At 31.9% G+C, this 17,118-nt stretch overlaps 1 protein-coding gene across 4 annotated transcripts in view; it reads left to right on the top strand.

Moving 5' to 3' along the window:
• Positions 1-17,118, top strand: part of PCDH17 (protocadherin 17) — a 97,880-nt gene that overhangs the window by 9,591 nt on the left and 71,171 nt on the right. The window lies entirely within an intron of this gene.

The raw sequence follows: 17,118 nt of genomic DNA, 5'->3' as shown, positions 1-17,118 counted from the left end.
TTAAAAATGTAAGAGTAGGATAATTTTACATTTTTCTGAGCGTATGAGTGAGTTTATAATTTTACTTAAGTTCTATGAGTGAATTTTATAATTTCAATAAATATTATCATATCCAAGTCTACTTGGAGGATTTTGGAATTTTATTCTTGGCATCTTCATGTTATTTAAGGCTGTGTGTGATCATGAAAACTATCAGATCATAGAAAAGTATGTCCTAAAATTCCAATCTCAATTGCTTGAACATCATTTTTAGTCAAGAAAAAAATTTCTAGGTTCTAAAACATTATTGATCACCTGTGACCATATTGTTCAAAACACATTAAAAACATTAAAAAAATAAAAACAAACAATTTCCAGAAACTTTTCTTAATAAATTTGAAGTTATATATTATTCACTTTTTTACAGTGCATATAGATTTATATATGAGGTTAAAATAAGTTGGTTACTCTTAAAATAATCTCAAATACCTCATTAAAGGATTAAGAAATATACATATTTTAAAATTTAAAAAAAAACTTAAAAATCTCCAGATAAGTATCTAATACTATTTACAAATATAATATTTATATTTTCTTATGTTTCACTACCACTATCAGGCTTCACATTTTTTACTGTTAGTGCTGCTTATGTAGTACAATGCAATAGAAATATATCTATAAAAATAAAAGGTATAAATTAAGAAAATATTTAATGTTAAGATTAATAAAGGGTTATATGCACTTATTGCAGTGAAGTTTGGCTCTGCCTATATTTATGAAAATGTGAATCATAAAACTTCTTGGCAAAATTAAAGTATGTGTATCCATGTATATATATCTCCCATATAATGTATATAAATACTCAAGCACAAATATTAGCCCATTTTATACCTTTTAGTTCCAAGGCAGCTCTCCTCTTTTTAATGAAAAAAATTTAAAGATTTTATTTATTTTATTTATTTGACACAGAGAGAGAGAGAGAAAGAGAGACAGAGAGCAAGCACAAGCAGGGGGAATGACAGGCAGAAGGAGAAGCAAACTCCCCGCGGAACAGGGAGCTGGATGTGGGACTCCATCCCAGGACCCTGGGATCTTGGCCTGAGCCAAAGGCAGACACTTAACCGACTAAGCCACCCAGGCGCCCCAGCTCTCCTCATTTTAAGGATGACCTCAAACCTTCATTTTTTCTTTGAAAATATGTTAAAACTTGATGATTGCGCTGTTTTCAAACTTCACACATTTTCAAGTTCCTTAAAGTAGAGCCAGTTGTTCTAGAGCAGAGAAGAAGTTGAGGAACGACTGGCCTTCAGTGGACAATAGGTTGGAGTTTATGTAGATGAAGAGAAAAAAATTTTCATCCAAGTTTCTGATTCTTTCGGGAGGATGGTGGGATGGCTGGAGGTATTGTGAGAATATATACCTTGATCCTGATGATGAAACAACCACAGGGGTAAGATGAGGCCGCTGGAACTGAACTCATGCCAGTTAGGAAGTAAAACTTAACTTCCTTATGCTGATAAGCCTTGCAATACACTCAATAGTGGGTAAATTCTTACAAATGCACCTGCTAATTATGATATTAGTCATTGCTCCAGAATGTATTCCCCTCAGTGATACTTCTGTTTAATAAATCCCACAGGGCAGTATCTTAAAGTCATATTTTAGTAAAGTCATCAGGGAAGTCATTTTTTTTTTCCCCTGTACTGAATTCCTTTAACCAATGACTGTATATTTGATAGAGAAGGCATAAAGTTCATTTTGCCCATCAGTTTGAAGATACTGTGACTTCTGCCACCCACCTACAAAACACTTTTAAAGTTCATCAGACCTACACTAATCTATTGTCAACCTATTTAAGTAGAGGAGACGTTGACAAGAGTTTCCTTCAGTGGTACACAGTATTTTATGGTTAGTCATAGCTTTCACCACCAGCTTTGACAGTGATATATTACTATCCTTTAGTCTCCTGAAATAAATTATCTATAATAAAGAAGTCCGTAATGACATCAACATTCCCAGCTGTGACTAAGCAGAAGTTTTCTTGTGCTTCCTTGCTGCTGTAGAAGTTCAATATTTTTTAGGTAAAGCCAAAAAAGAAAAAAAAAAATAGACAAAAAGACAGATGCAAAATTGTGGGCTGTGTGGGTGGCATCTTTCCCTCGTATGCACAAAGTTCTTCCAGTGATAGACTGTAAAATCGGTTTCAGACAGTGTTTGAGAGAATCTCTTGATATACATGTGACACACTTCTATCCGTTCTGGTCTTAGTGACATTCTGATTACTGGTATTTGTAGGCCTTGCCCTGGATCTATTCCAGGCAGTTTTATTGTAGTGAAATGGCTCTTACAGTTCATTGAGCATCTAGCATAACTGTGCTAAATATGATTGGCACGTTTGCATATATTTATTCAAAAAATAAGGCAGTTAAACAGCATAATTATGGGAAAATGAATCATAACAATAAAAGACCATTTAAGTTAACAAGCTTTGTGATCAAAGGATAAATACAGGTTGGATAAATGAGACTTTAGATGTAACGAATCTACATAAATAGACTTTGGTTTGATTAGAGGAATAGAATATATTAAAATAACTTAATGGTATTAGAAATCCATTTTGTTTTAGTAATTTTGAAATATTTAAAGACATGTTATTTTCTTTATGTTTCTACTCAATAATATATTCAAGAACCATATTTATATTGGATGCAAAATGGGCAAGGTACAGATAAGTATAATCATGTAAGCTTGTTTGGCTCTGGAATACACTCTGAACAGTATTTATTATTTTTTAAACTTATAATGTTTTTGATTGATTTTTAATTATTGGAACACATTAAAGAGACCATATAAAGGACAATTTCTTGTTTACTCTCTTTATCAGCTAAAAGCAGCCTTTGTAGAATTTGAAAGTGAGAGCATTAAAACTCTATTTCAAGTTTTCAAAGCTATAACTTTATAATTGTTTTTGTAGATACATATTGTTTTTAAGAGACACTAGTTACATGTTTGTAAATTATATTAATGCATAATGTGGATAATTCAGAAAAATTCCAATGCTATTTTGGTGGCATATATATATATATATATTTTTTTTTTTTTAATAACAGATTTAACTTACAAGGTGACTAAATAATTTCTTTTAACAAGTATGGTTCTTTAGATATATTTTCTTCAGCTTCTTTTAGTGATAACTTTTAAAAAATATAATTTAGGCGTAAGTCAGCAATTGATATACCTCTTTACCAGTATTTCTGCCTGAATCATTAATAATCACTGCTGAACAGTGATTGGATTACAATTACACCTAGAATTTTCATGCCCTCCAATTCAATAAAACTCAAGTTGAAATATACACATATTTCCTAAATTCTAATAGCTTACTTTTATAAAGTAGAAATGCAACAGGTATTTTATTATAAGCAGAAATGGTCACAGTGGCTTAAATATCTTTCTTATTTCTATAACCCAATTTTACACTATCACTGTCTTAGATAAATTCCTAAATATTTATTTGCCACTTGCATCAGTTTTGAAACCTAAAATGATAGTTTTTACCTTCAAGATAAATGTCTTTTCAATTCACAGGCCCCAATATAAATGCCTTTGCTTAAATCTGTTTATTTTCTCTTTCACATAGACTAATTTATCAGAGTAAACTGAGATTGTTTTATGACTGAATATTCAATAGATTTTTTGCTATTTCACCAGAGCAATTCCAATATGCAGAACTGATATCTATAAAAGAAATTCACCTACAATTACCATGAGAAGCATTCTCTTACCAGAGTGTAAAGTGGCCAATATGTGCTTTATTGCCAATATTTCCATTTCAGTGGATGATATGACAATAAGAAATTAGAATGTTTGAGACATAATATTATTGAAATCTCAGCAAAATTTACTAAGAAAAAATATTATCATTTAGTATTTTTGGGGAAAAAAAAGGGAGTTAGTTCCAAAAGGGGTATTTTCCATCTCAAACCCGATAATTGCTTAATGATACATCTTTGTATAAACATTTGTTAGAAAAGCTTTCCAAACATCCTTAAAAATTAGTTACTTTGATTTCCATGATTCTGTCACCAAAAATAGAATATTGTCTAAATATTGGTGAATTCTATTGTGGTATCTTCTTGGGACACAAAAGTCTTGCTTTCTATTTTGCTTTTGCAGTTTTGCATCTATTTTAAAAACATTTATCCCAAATCAACTTATTGCATTAAGAATGTGAATAAGGGGAGTTATAAGTCATGAAAAATAAAAGAAAAATCAATCATTTATTTTTATTATCATTATCATTAAGATGGAATTAAAGATTACATACAAACTTATCTTCATATAATTTCAAGGCAAGACACTTGATTGCTTTATTTTTATTATTATTTTAAGCTTTATGTGACCTCCTGTTACATTAATGTATTTTGTTTTGTTTTAAGTCATTACCTAATCTCTTATTTTAATCTTGTTTGATTAAGAAAGTTTGGAGGTACACTTGATAATTGAATCTTACTTGGCATGGTATGCCTGGAATATGTTTGCAGTTTTAAAAAACAATAATATGTTGGTGCTAATGCATGAATCTAAGTGTAGAGTAAGATAGCAGGTTATTGAAATTATGTGTGTGTGTGTGTGTGTGTGTAAGAAAAATAACAAACATTTTAATACAACAGATTGAAATAAAAAGTCTATAACCTTGCACTTTTAACATTGGCAGATGCACGGATAATAGTAATTATTAGCTACATTTCCAGATCCTGACCTTCTAGGAAAGCTACTATTTATCTCTAGATGGTAATAAGGCAGGAAATAAGTGAACTATCCTATTACACAAATCCCACTCAGAGGAATTTCTAAGGGTTATTGGCAAAAGCCTATTCTACAGTGTGGCCCTGATATCAGATGTGCCAATATCAACAAACAAAGCTATATGCCTAAGTGGAGAGAAACTAAAAGAATTAAAAGACAAGGAATACATTTAAGGAGAATTTCTTTTTTCTGGTCTTGAGCAATAAGACTTTCTACGATTTTTTTTATAATCAAGACAATTACATAGTAATTTGGGTTAGAATGCATGCCCAGTTCCCCATCTCAAAACCCAATTTGTTACCACCTGTGGCTATTTCTATTTAAAAAAAAAAAAAAAAAACATAATTACTATGAGTCTCAGCAGTCTTAGAGTAAATTTTTGCAATTACAATACCTCCCTCGGGCAGATGTGTGAAAATGGCAGATTAATTCCTGCCAGGATCTTTCTGTTCCTTGTTCATTTTTAGGTTTGGTGTTCCTGCTTATTACAGTGGCTCTGTTTGCTCTGGTTAAAGGTTATGTCAGTGTTTCCATAGTAAATCTCTAGAAATAAAGATCCACAAGTCAGCCATTAAATTTTGCCTTAGGCGAAAAGTTGACATGTAATGCTTTAGCAAAGGGGTAGATAATATTTTCCATCACGCTCCTCTGTTGCCTGGTTAAGTTTGAAGTACATGGTAGTAGGACCATTTGGCAGTGTTGGAAAAAGCAGGACAGACTGGGAGGTAAAAAGGAAAGTGCAGTCTTTTGAACTATAAAATAATATTTAATCAGCAGAAGTCAGTGCAAGTATTTTTTCTTCTATGCTTCATCCTAAAGCTACATAATGCATAGGAATTTTAAAGAGCCATAATAAAGATACTGATACTGGGATGACTAACGAGAGGTTTAACACCCTACCTATTTCCATTCATTCCTTCTTTGGCTGTGGTATGTAGACTTTGTTTCTGTAAAGATCTAATTGTTCTACACACAAAATAATGAATATTATTAAATCTCAACAGTTTTAAAACTCTGGATCAATGTTATAACTATTAGCAAAGCTAATTTGTCACAAAGCAGCTTAAATAGCTGAATATTGGAGGACAGGGACCATATAACATCTTGCTTGTCTCTGTAGTTGGGAGAACCTAGCATGGTTTCTAATACATAGTAAGGACTTAAAAATATGGATTCTTTATAATCCTCTGATCACTGATCAGATATGAGCTGGAGTTTAGATCCAAACCTAGAAATTACAGAGGTCAAAGTCTAAGATATTATTTATATAAACATCCTGGTAAACAATTTATTTGAAGGTGGCATATTTTGATAATTTTTATTTATAATAGTTACCTTCTTAATAACTACAATGAAAATTCCTATACAATTATATTGATACTATTACAAGTTCATGGGAAAAAATGATCAAAGTTCACGATTATGAACATCAAACTTTCAGTGAATTTGTTTATATATATATACACACACATACACACATAAAAATGTGTCTACATTTATATATATATGTATATGTATATATATATATACTGTATATCAAGAGCAAGTAGTGTTGGTAAGAGTATATCTTTTGTCTTTTGTCCTATTCCTTGATATGCTTTATACAGTATTAAAACTGCACAATTAAAATGTTATGTCTCTTTGTTAAGGCTTTAAGAATCATACAGCTCTAGTAAATTATTAAGAAAATAATGTGATTATTTTATCTATGGGACATTTTAATGAAATGAAATTATAGATAAACCATAAATAGTAATTTTGGGATTATATTTATTTGTATTTGTTAATATATAATTTTATGATTTAATCACTTTGGTACCAACCATTTACCATCTGATAATGGGAAAAGAATATCACCATGGGCAATAATCAATGTGCATTATAATAATAATCCAACCTACAAAATTTTTCTCAAAATTTCAAAATCTATTTCATGTAGGTGGTATGAAATTTTTATGCACATATTGAGGAAACATAAGCTAAGCATTTATATAAACAGTATGTTGCCCATTTCAGTATTGTTATTTAAAACACATCTACAACCTACAGAGTTGTTCAATTCATAATCATAAATTCACTTAATAAATAAAAAAAATTAAAAAGCTCTTAATTGAAATCATTCACTACTTTTAAGCTATTCTAGGACTTAATTACTATTTATCTAAATTTTAAACTTTAACTGCAAAATCCATATCAAACAATAAGGAGGTTTGATAGAGTAAAGTTTTCAAGCAGAATGAACTTTCAAACCGTATTAAAAATTTAATCCTCTCCACTTGCCATATAGTTGGGATACAAAGTGAAAGAAAAAATAATAGAAAGGAGCATAGAAATGCAAATTTAAGAAGTTTAGGATTCATTGTCAGTTAACATTCAAAAACAAGAGAAAGACTTCCCGAAAATTTTAAATAAATATTATATAACATACACCAACAAATAGCAAGTTCTCAGTGGGGACATTTAAATCCACAATTATCCAAACATTGTAATTTGAGCACCTCTGTAAATTTACTCTGGAATATTTGGCATTTTGGGGAAAGAAGGCCTAGCAACAATGGATGCTGCTCTCTCCAGAGGATGCCAGGCTGGTCTTGCTTTCCTGTCACTAAGAGAAGCCTGAGTACTGGGAGCAGATACCCTCTCAGAAGATCAGAAACTAGGCCTGTAATCGTCCATAATCTGTTTGAATTTTACTCATTTCTCTGAATGTGCTTTTCTTGAACTATCATACATGCTTTCTTTTAAAAAATACAGCTTAGAAATCTACTGGAAATATGACTTCTAAACAATGTTGGAAAAAATGTGAATGTCCAATAAATATACCAGGTTTTGTGCATTTATATTAGTCTTCACATAAAGCCATATAATCTGAAAATATATTATTTGTTTAGAAATTTCAAAAAGCTGTTTAGATATTTGAAAATTATCATCAAAACACATAGTTTGAAGCAAAAGGAAGGGAATTATTATTTATGTCTTATGCTGACTTGTTCTGATTGTTTTCTTCTTATTCTTTTCATCTGGTCTCTTTTCTGTGATATCCATTCAGAAAATATATTTTTACAGGGATACTTTAAGAACATTGTACATTTACATCTAATGTAAATACTTTTAAAGAACTCAGATACCGTTTTTTATCACCTTAAGCTGTGTTTAACTATATGTACATTCAGACCTCAGATGCCTATATTTGATTCCTATAGTAGAGCTATAGATGGGTGGGTTGAATTTGAGAAGGATTGGATTAAATAATATTATGTTTAGCATTATTAAAATGCATTTAATAGATGAGAAACTTTTGTTTATTAGTTAAAATAAAAAGCTTTTTGGATTTCCTTTCATCTAGACTTTAAGAGATAACATATGGATTTCTTTTATATAAAAGCAATAAATTGCATAATTCCCTCCTTTTATTCTTTGGGCAGGGATGTGCTCTACTGAGATATAGTAGAGATAAAATCCTCCACTTGCCGTTCCTAAAATAGAACATTTAATTTTTTTTTTTTTTTTTGAAGTAAACTCTATGCCCAACTTGGGGCTTGAACTCACAACCCTGAGATCAAGAGTTTAACGCTCTACCAACTGAGTCAGCCAGGTGCCCCTAGAACATACGATTTTTTAACCACTTGATAAACCTTCTTTATATATTAAGCTTATGCAGGTCAGAGAAATAGACTAATGTATCAGTTTATAACATAAGGAAAGGAAATTTATAGTTAAACTTACTCAACAAATACCTTTGAAGTATTTTCATTACAGATTTCCTAATGAGCCTCAGTGAACTTGGGCTTCATTTTAAGTACTCATCATTTAACTATAGAAGTCAGATCTCCCAGGACACATCTGTTATTTAATGATATTAGAGTTTGGGTTTTGTTTGGTGTAAATGTAGGATGGTGATGGAAAGGCACTAGGGGTAGGAGAGGAAAGGAGCTCTGATTCAATATCCCCAGGTAATATGATATAAATAATTGGAAAATGGAGATATCATTTCAGTTGGTTAATTGTAATAAACCCATTATCTTGTTAGAGCATTAAGGTAGAATCAACATGTTGGGAAACAGATAAAAGGTGCATGAAAGCATTTAAAATTCAATCATTAGGTTTCATTGCACCCATCTGCTCCCAGGAAATATAATTGGAAATTTGATTCATTGACCTTTAGCTGCCATTTTGGACCACAGTTTCAAAATCTATGTTTTCAAGTTGGACATTTGAAGTTAATTTGATAAGAGCCATATTCGGTACATTTTTAACCCAATTACGTTTTTGAACAAAATTTGAAAACATAAAATCAGGCCTAATGGGCTGGTGTATATTTGACAAAGAGTCAGCATAGTTATTTAATCCTGGATCTGGTTAAAGCAACTGATGTTCAAATTCATTAAGGTTTCGATTAACTAGAGGGACTGCTGAACTTTTTACTGTTATTTTATGCACGAACTCCTGCCTCTCATTAATTATTCTCTGAGTCCATATTATACTACTTTATACTTACAACATCCAATTACTCTAAAGTTATATACCATGGCACAAGAAGAAAAAAAGCATATTTAGTACTTTAGGTGGTTATCCTGAATTTTAAAAATTTTTGCACCTCCCTCAATCCTTTTTTGCCAACGTAATAGGATGCCACAGAACCTTCCCCAAATATTTCTTGTCTTCACTCAGAAGAGTGATATATGATAAAATTATATGCCTAACACAAGAAATACATTATGTAAATTGATCATCATTTCTTGTCAGCATTTGTGTATTGCTACGCTCACTGAAGTTCATGTAACTTGGAAACGAGTCATGATTAGACAGGTGTTTCTTCGCCTATGAGATCAAATTTCTGAAATATTTATATAGTGATGAGCCAGATGTACACAGCTTAACCTTATAATCCCATTTCACAGCTTTTCCAAATACTTGGAAACTTGTTAAGTAGGAAACTGATTATTTTGGCAGCATATCTCCATTAATAGGATTCAGATCTTTCTTGTTTACAAGCCAGTGCTGCTAATATAATCTAGTATATTAAATCAACAGGGAAACTGAAAAAGTAGAATCCATCCAAGGGCTAATTGACAGGGAAGTCTTTTCTAAATCTTTTTAATGTGTTTTTTATTGACTTCATAATATCAGAACACACATAGCGCAGGTGAATGATGTAACTGTTTGGGATACTATGCTACTACCAGTTTGGAATGAAGTAGTTACATCTCAGACTCTCCGTGCTTCTATTGTAATCTTGATATAAGCCACATAAGACCATGCATCCGCTCTTTACAAATATTCCTTTCAATATCATCTCAACTGGAAGGTTTACTGTCATTTGACATGTGAAATTATTTTAAATGCACTCATCTTTTTTTTTAATGAATAGAGGCAATACAGAGTAATGTAATAATGTGTCATAATTTTCATTATGCTTATTTATTGGTTCTGCAATAATAGACGGAGAGTTTATTGTTATGCTTTCAGCCTGAGCTATTTATGTACTATGCTACTAGGTGCACCATTTCATATTGTGATGTTCTGTCCTCTTAAGAAAAGGGGTATCGGGAACCTTAAATCAAATTAGGCTACAGGAAGAGTTTTATACTTTGTCTTTTTTATATTATGTGGATAGCTTTTATAAACTACCTAACTCTGCTTGAATAAACTCATGGTCCTTCAGAGACAGGAAAAACCTACTTTTTCAAACTATATATGACAACCTGATTCCGTTTTTAAAAGAAGGAAGGAGAAAGCAGGCTATCAGAAAAGGGAAAAATTCTTCCATTTTTTTCACTTCTTTTTGGGAAAAATTATCTACTTTGTGTTTTATATTCATACAAAAATGTGCCTAATGTACATATAAGCAGGGCACATAATATTTAAAAAAAAACATGGAATTAAGTAATCTATAAAGAAGAGTTTTTTAAGGACAATTGAAAGGTAAATATATGAGATTTTTGGACCCTTGGTTTTTGTGCTCCATGACAGATATTCTAAAGATGAAGCTGCTCCACTGAGACTGTGCTTCTAGACCTGTGTAGTTGAGATTCAGGCACTGCTAGTCTATTGCCTTTTGGATTTCAACTACTCTAACATTGAACTTGTAGTCAGCCCCCAGGGATGAATTGGCTACATTTGACTGCAAGGCCAGTTACCTCTTTCCTATTTGATTTTCACCAAATCAATAGTTTCCCTAGAAGAGATTTTACTGTTGGGAATAACAACAACTATTATAAAACTCTTATATGCAAAAAATCCAAGTTTTTGCATTAAAATAATTTCAGATTTTTTTGTACAGTATATGCATCTTTGAGTTTCTATTTTTTCCAAAATTAAATGATTATGTTTTTATTTATTTATAGTCACTATAGTCATTATGTTTATAGTCATTTTGTATTTTAAGAAGAATTTTTACTGCAAAACTTCTGCTGAAAATCCATACCTAAAACAGCACCTGGTGTATCATAAGAACTTGTTACATATTTGTGGACTGAAAATAGAGAAATTTGCATTTAAAAAGTTATAAAATTGCTTATAATTCAGTACTCAGAGGGGGCTATTGCTAACCTTTTGTTGTTCGGATCCACAGTCCCTTCTCGGACCTGAACTGATCTAAGACTATTTTTAACCTTTACTTGTTCCACTTAGTGTTAATATGAACATTTTTTATTGAAGAAATATTAAGATGTTTAAATTTGAGGTATTGTACCATTCCCTGCTGGGATGGGTAATACATGACATGTACAACAAAATGTCATTCTGAAATATGAAAGAGTTAGGGATTACAAAACATGTCTGAGTGCAAGGATTTTTAACAAGGGATCGTAACCTGTCTATCTTCCCATGCTGTGAAGTGCACACACATGCACGACACACAACTAGATTTTTTATAGGTATATACTAAACATAATATCTTACGCTGCTTTTTGCCTAAAATTATATAAATATATCATAGATAGACATCATTCCATGTCAGTGATGTAGTTTCATATTATCTTAACAATGCTGGAATTCTGGGCCAATTAATGGATAATTCATTTAATCAGTTACTCCCTGATGGACAGTTTGAGTCTTTACACTGAGACTCAATTCCCAAGGTTCTTGGTTAAAAAAAAAAAAAAAAGTTTTCAGTCCAGAGCAAGTTGCTTAACTTTTTTTTCTGTTTTCTTATTAAGTGTTATACTATTTGCTACTCATAGAGCTATCATAAGAATTCAAGACGAAATATGATTATGCATATAAATGATATAATCAATACTAAATGTTGAATAACACATATGGTTATTGTTGTTGCTTACAGCAAATGACATAAAACATTGAAGCAGTTAGGGTACTGATATGCAGGCATATTTTCCATAAAAACAATATTTCAGTTGGCCCAAATGTTAGCAATTGTACAAGAGTACAATTTCATTCCAGAATACTTATGATTATAAAAAAGTAATTTTACTGGAATGCTAATTTATTTTATCACAAATTTCCATTTTGACCTCTCTAAACCAGGATTGTTTTTTTGGATTTTGCTTTAGTATTAAGTAGACATTTTAAAAAGTGACCAATTTTTGATAAAACATCTTCCAAAAAAATAATTTCCAGATATTTTAAACTTCTTACACAACCAAAGTAAACTTTGAAGTGGAAAGATGTTATTAAGTCTTCCTTAAGAATTGTGCTTTTTTATTCAGGGAGACCTTGTGGGAAGAAAAGCTCACACCGGGTAGAAACTGAAGAAAAGTTTCTACAAAAGAACTGTTGTAGGGCAATGAATACCAGAAAGTTAGAGACATATGATAACATCTGATTTCATTTACACTTCTTTTCATGTGAGAAAACTGAAGCACAGAAATGTTACTCACATATATACAGCTAGCTAGGAATAGAGAATTAATGTCATCTGACTCAGAGTTTAGGGTTTTTGTTCCTATACCAGTTGGGATATCATGTTTGACATGCATTTCTATTGAGGTATCTATGGAGTATGAAAACATTGTGTAGCATGAATAATTGCTACTATGAGTTACTACAACTTAGTTCCTGGAATGCAGGTCAATTTGGAAAAGAATTCTTTAAGGCCTCCATATACAAAGCTTCAGAAACTCTGCTGGGACCTATGTACGTATGACACATTGTCACAGGGTCTGACAACCAGCAGTAGCTTCAAGAGGTTCTGTAAGTTGGTCCAATAAAGTGAAAATACATCGAAAACTAATGATGTGATGTATGGTGATTAACATAACATAATAAAAAAAATAAAGTGACAATATTGCCAAATTTTGGAGACTCCAGAAGCAGCCCAGGATCATCAGATTTGATCATAGAACTGGCTTTGATTCTTTTATTTGAATCAAAGTTGTCCAGTAGACCTCATTGCTTTTATCTGTGTTTAAGATGATTCAGAGCTGAACAATTACAGGAACAAAGCCATTCAAGGGGGTGTGACCTGGTATTAGAACTCAGTAGGGAGCATTGATTAACAAGCATTATTAGAATGAAAGTAATAAATCTGTAAAATACATCAGACAATGATAAATAGACTAGAAAGCAAAGCATAATACACACAAAAGGAAGATGGATCATTACAGCACTTGCAGGCTTTTTATTTGAAAGAGTGCAAAATTTTAAGTCAAAAGAAACTCGTTCCTCTTACTTACTCATATTGGGATCTCCAGCTAGCCTTTCATGAATTCCACAGGCCTCAGTTTCTCCATCCACAAAATAGAAATTATAATGGTTCCAGCTGGTGAGGTTGAAAGGAAGGAATAGATTTGGAGAGGTTGAGAAACAATGACAAAAATCACCCTGTAAAAAAACATAAGGAAGCACAGGAGACAAAGGACCAAGAACAGAAGAGTTCTTTTCTCTGGGAAAGAACAGGTTGCTTACTCTTATTCTAAGTACACTCTAGAGGAACTTGTAATACACTTCAGGAAACTTAATGTGTCTAAGTGCATTTTGTTTTTAGGTGTTCCCGTGATGGTACTGTTTCCACAGTTTTAAGTAGTTTGGGATTGAATATAAACATGCTACAAATCACCTAACATTGAAATCCACTTAAAAAAAAAAAATGAACAGTTTTTCCATAAGGCACTTTCTAAATGCAAACTCTGTGAGAGAAGTCTGTCCCACAGAGGATGAAAATGACTTGTGGTTTGTTTTTTGTTTTTCTTAAACTATGACCTAATTAAAAAGAGTGCTTATGTGAAAATGCCTCATTAGTATTTTATCTACAGGAGTGAATAGAGAGAAAATTTTAATTTTAAGGTTAAGAACTGAGACTTAGTTTTTCTAAGCCAGGAGCCTGCAACTTTTTCTGTTAAGGGTCAGATAGTAAATATTTTAGGGTTTATGGGCCATACGGTCTCTGTCACAACTACTCAACTCTGCCATTGAACCATGAAAGTGGCCATAGACAACATATAAATGAAAGGGCATGGCTGAATTCCAATAAAACTTGATTTTCAAAAATAGTGGGCCACAGGCCAGAGTTCACCAACTATTTTTATAAGGCATTACCAATTGTTAACATTTCTTCATTTCTTTCCATTTGTGTATTTTTTTTAAAAAAAACTGTACCATGTAAATTATAAATAGTCTCTAACAAGATCAAGGTATTTGTCCATTATTTCAAAATTAGATATGGAAGAATGCAGGCCTATTATCTCATGAAACGATTGTGTAGGTAAGACTGCTGCTTTTACTACAGGAGAAAAAATTCTTAGAATTGAAGTCTCCAAGCAAAGAAAGCTGGGGATACTTGAATTAGGTATTAAGTGTCAGTCTGATAAAGAGTAGAGATAGTTCATTTCATTTTGTGCTAATGTTTAATTAAAAATCTGTTAACATTAGTAAAGACACTTAGCTTTATTTTAATTTCAGGTATGAATGCCAACCTAAAATAGACTCTTTCCATTGAATCATACATTTTGAATGTGATACTTATTCCTGTATTTCAGAGGGAAAATGATAAATATTCTAGTAATCTAATAGTCATAAATTTGATTAATAATTAATTTTTTTTCTTCAAATTTAGGAATGCCTTTTACTTTGTAATAGTCATTTCTGAGGACAGGTCTTCCAAATTCTTTGTATATTATCTCCTAAATTTTCATAATTTTTTTCTCACATTACTCTTTTCTTTTTCAAACCAGAAATTCAAATACAATGGATAATTTTTTTGAAAATTTAAATTTGTATATGATTTTTGTTATTTTGGAAAGCATAGTAAATTATCTTTGAAACCCATGCAAAAGACTGGGGGCTTCAAAATTCCCCCAAGGTATTTACTAACTATTGTAAAATATGCTGGTTGGTTAGCTGGTTGCCTGCATTATTGCTTCTAAAGAGTTAAAAATTATCAAGAGTTGGAGGAAGGAAAAATGAGAAAGGTGTTGCATCATTCAGTTTCACCTTGAATTCCTTCTATTCTTTTAATCCTATTGGGAACTGGAATATACCTATACAGGTGATGATTTGAAAGACAGATGCAAAATCAGACAGGAATCTGATCTTGCTGATAATTTTTTCATTTGCAAAATGAATTATCTGAATAATAATTGACTTTATCTTATGATTAAAAATTTAATATTTGGGGGAGGAAGACTGGTGAACTGTGTGTATCAAAATCATTGCATTCATAATGTTTTTAATTTGAGTGTATTTTGAAAAAATAAGCTGATGAAATGGATAACAGACAGACGTTTTGGTTCACCTTTTAAATTAGTTATTTGTTTTTTTGGAATTTTACATAATGATTGACTAAATGTAATATCTTGAATTTCTTCTTTTACACTTTAAAAGGTAAGTGTTCAAAAGTGCCTATTTTGACAATTTATATGACTATCATGATGGTAAGTAATCATACAGTTAAATCTACTGCATGCATTAGAATATTTGGTAATAAACGGCCATTATCACCTTTTTATGTTATTGGCCAAAGGAAAAGAAATCTAGTTATTGGAGTTATACATAATGTTCAGCATATTCAAATAATTTAACATGCAAGTGTAAAAAGGTAAAAGTGCAGACTTTTTCAATGAGTTGTCTTATTATTAGGGCGATAGTAGCACTCTTTTTTCTTAGTGTGTAACAAAAAAAAATTTTAAAAGCACTTCAAGGCAAGTTACATTAATTTCTCATTAACTTACTTCTGAAAATATTGGGATGGAGCCTTATTTTTCTCTGTGTCTTAGAGAGGCAGTGCAGCAACTGACTGGTCCTGGCAGTCACCGGCAAGGGTTGTTGTTCTGCAACAAATCGGTTATATGATGGGTAACTTTATGAAAATTAGTTAGCTGTAGTTTCTCTGTTAAAGAAACCACGTAGACAGTAAGACTATTATGACTTCTAGGGCAATTGGGAAGAATGAATAATAAATATCATTCATACTGTTTTGTGGATCTTAATAGAGGGCAGCATACTCCAAGCCTCCTACCCCAGAAAGTGCACAATGACACGATTTACATAAATTTAGATTCAGTGCAGTAAGATTTCAAAATAAGTCCATATTAGCTAAATGAATTAGACTGAAAACTGGTTTGAATCTAAATAAATCAATTTATAAAAAATTCCTTTTACTTTAGCAAGTTCTTTAACCCTAATAAAATAAGATTTTAAGGAAATGTATCTTGCAGAAGACTCGGCATTCATGGGGATAATAAGTAAAATCGTAAGTCACCAATTTGTCTCCCTCCCTTTTCTCTCTTTCTCTTCATATGTCAGAGTTCTAGAAGTTCAGACTTCTAATGACTTTTCATTGGCTACATATATCTTTGACTGCTTAGTTTGGAGGCCCATTTGCAGAGAATCCAGTTTTAGGTATTCCCTCCAGTGGGATAATCCTTCCATATTCTTAATAGAGACAGAAAAAGAGCATGATAAGAGGAAAGCAGAGGAGAGTCTTCTAAGACAACATATCTGGCTGAGAGATGGCAAAAACCAACCAAACAAACAAATAAAAAACAGAAAGGAATAGAACTCCCAACCCCTCCCCGCCCCCCCACCACGACCACTACCATCACTGGAAGAAAAAGAAAAGACTAAGTATTAGCTAAGATTGACATGGAGAGGCTGACTGTCCTGAAGAGAATGGGTTAATTGGAGATGTTGAAGTTAGCAACTCGAATTTTGGACTTTTTCCCCTAAGACATCAACTCATGGCATAACTCTATGGCATTGCCAGTGAGAAAGCACATCTAACATTCAGTGGCACCTTGGTGTCCTATGGCCTCCAAGCTTCAGCAAATATCAAAAAAGAATGTACAGTATTCTCTATTCTGTGTGCTTTTATAAATAACAAATAGCACTCCTCTCACCTTTTGATTATCTCAATTTTCTTCTTTCTTGTCA

The sequence above is a fragment of the Halichoerus grypus genome, chromosome 4, assembly GCF_964656455.1.
Source record: "Halichoerus grypus chromosome 4, mHalGry1.hap1.1, whole genome shotgun sequence".
In the NCBI taxonomy this organism is placed as follows: domain Eukaryota; kingdom Metazoa; phylum Chordata; class Mammalia; order Carnivora; family Phocidae; genus Halichoerus; species Halichoerus grypus.
This window is presented reverse-complemented; position numbering and strand designations above follow the sequence as displayed.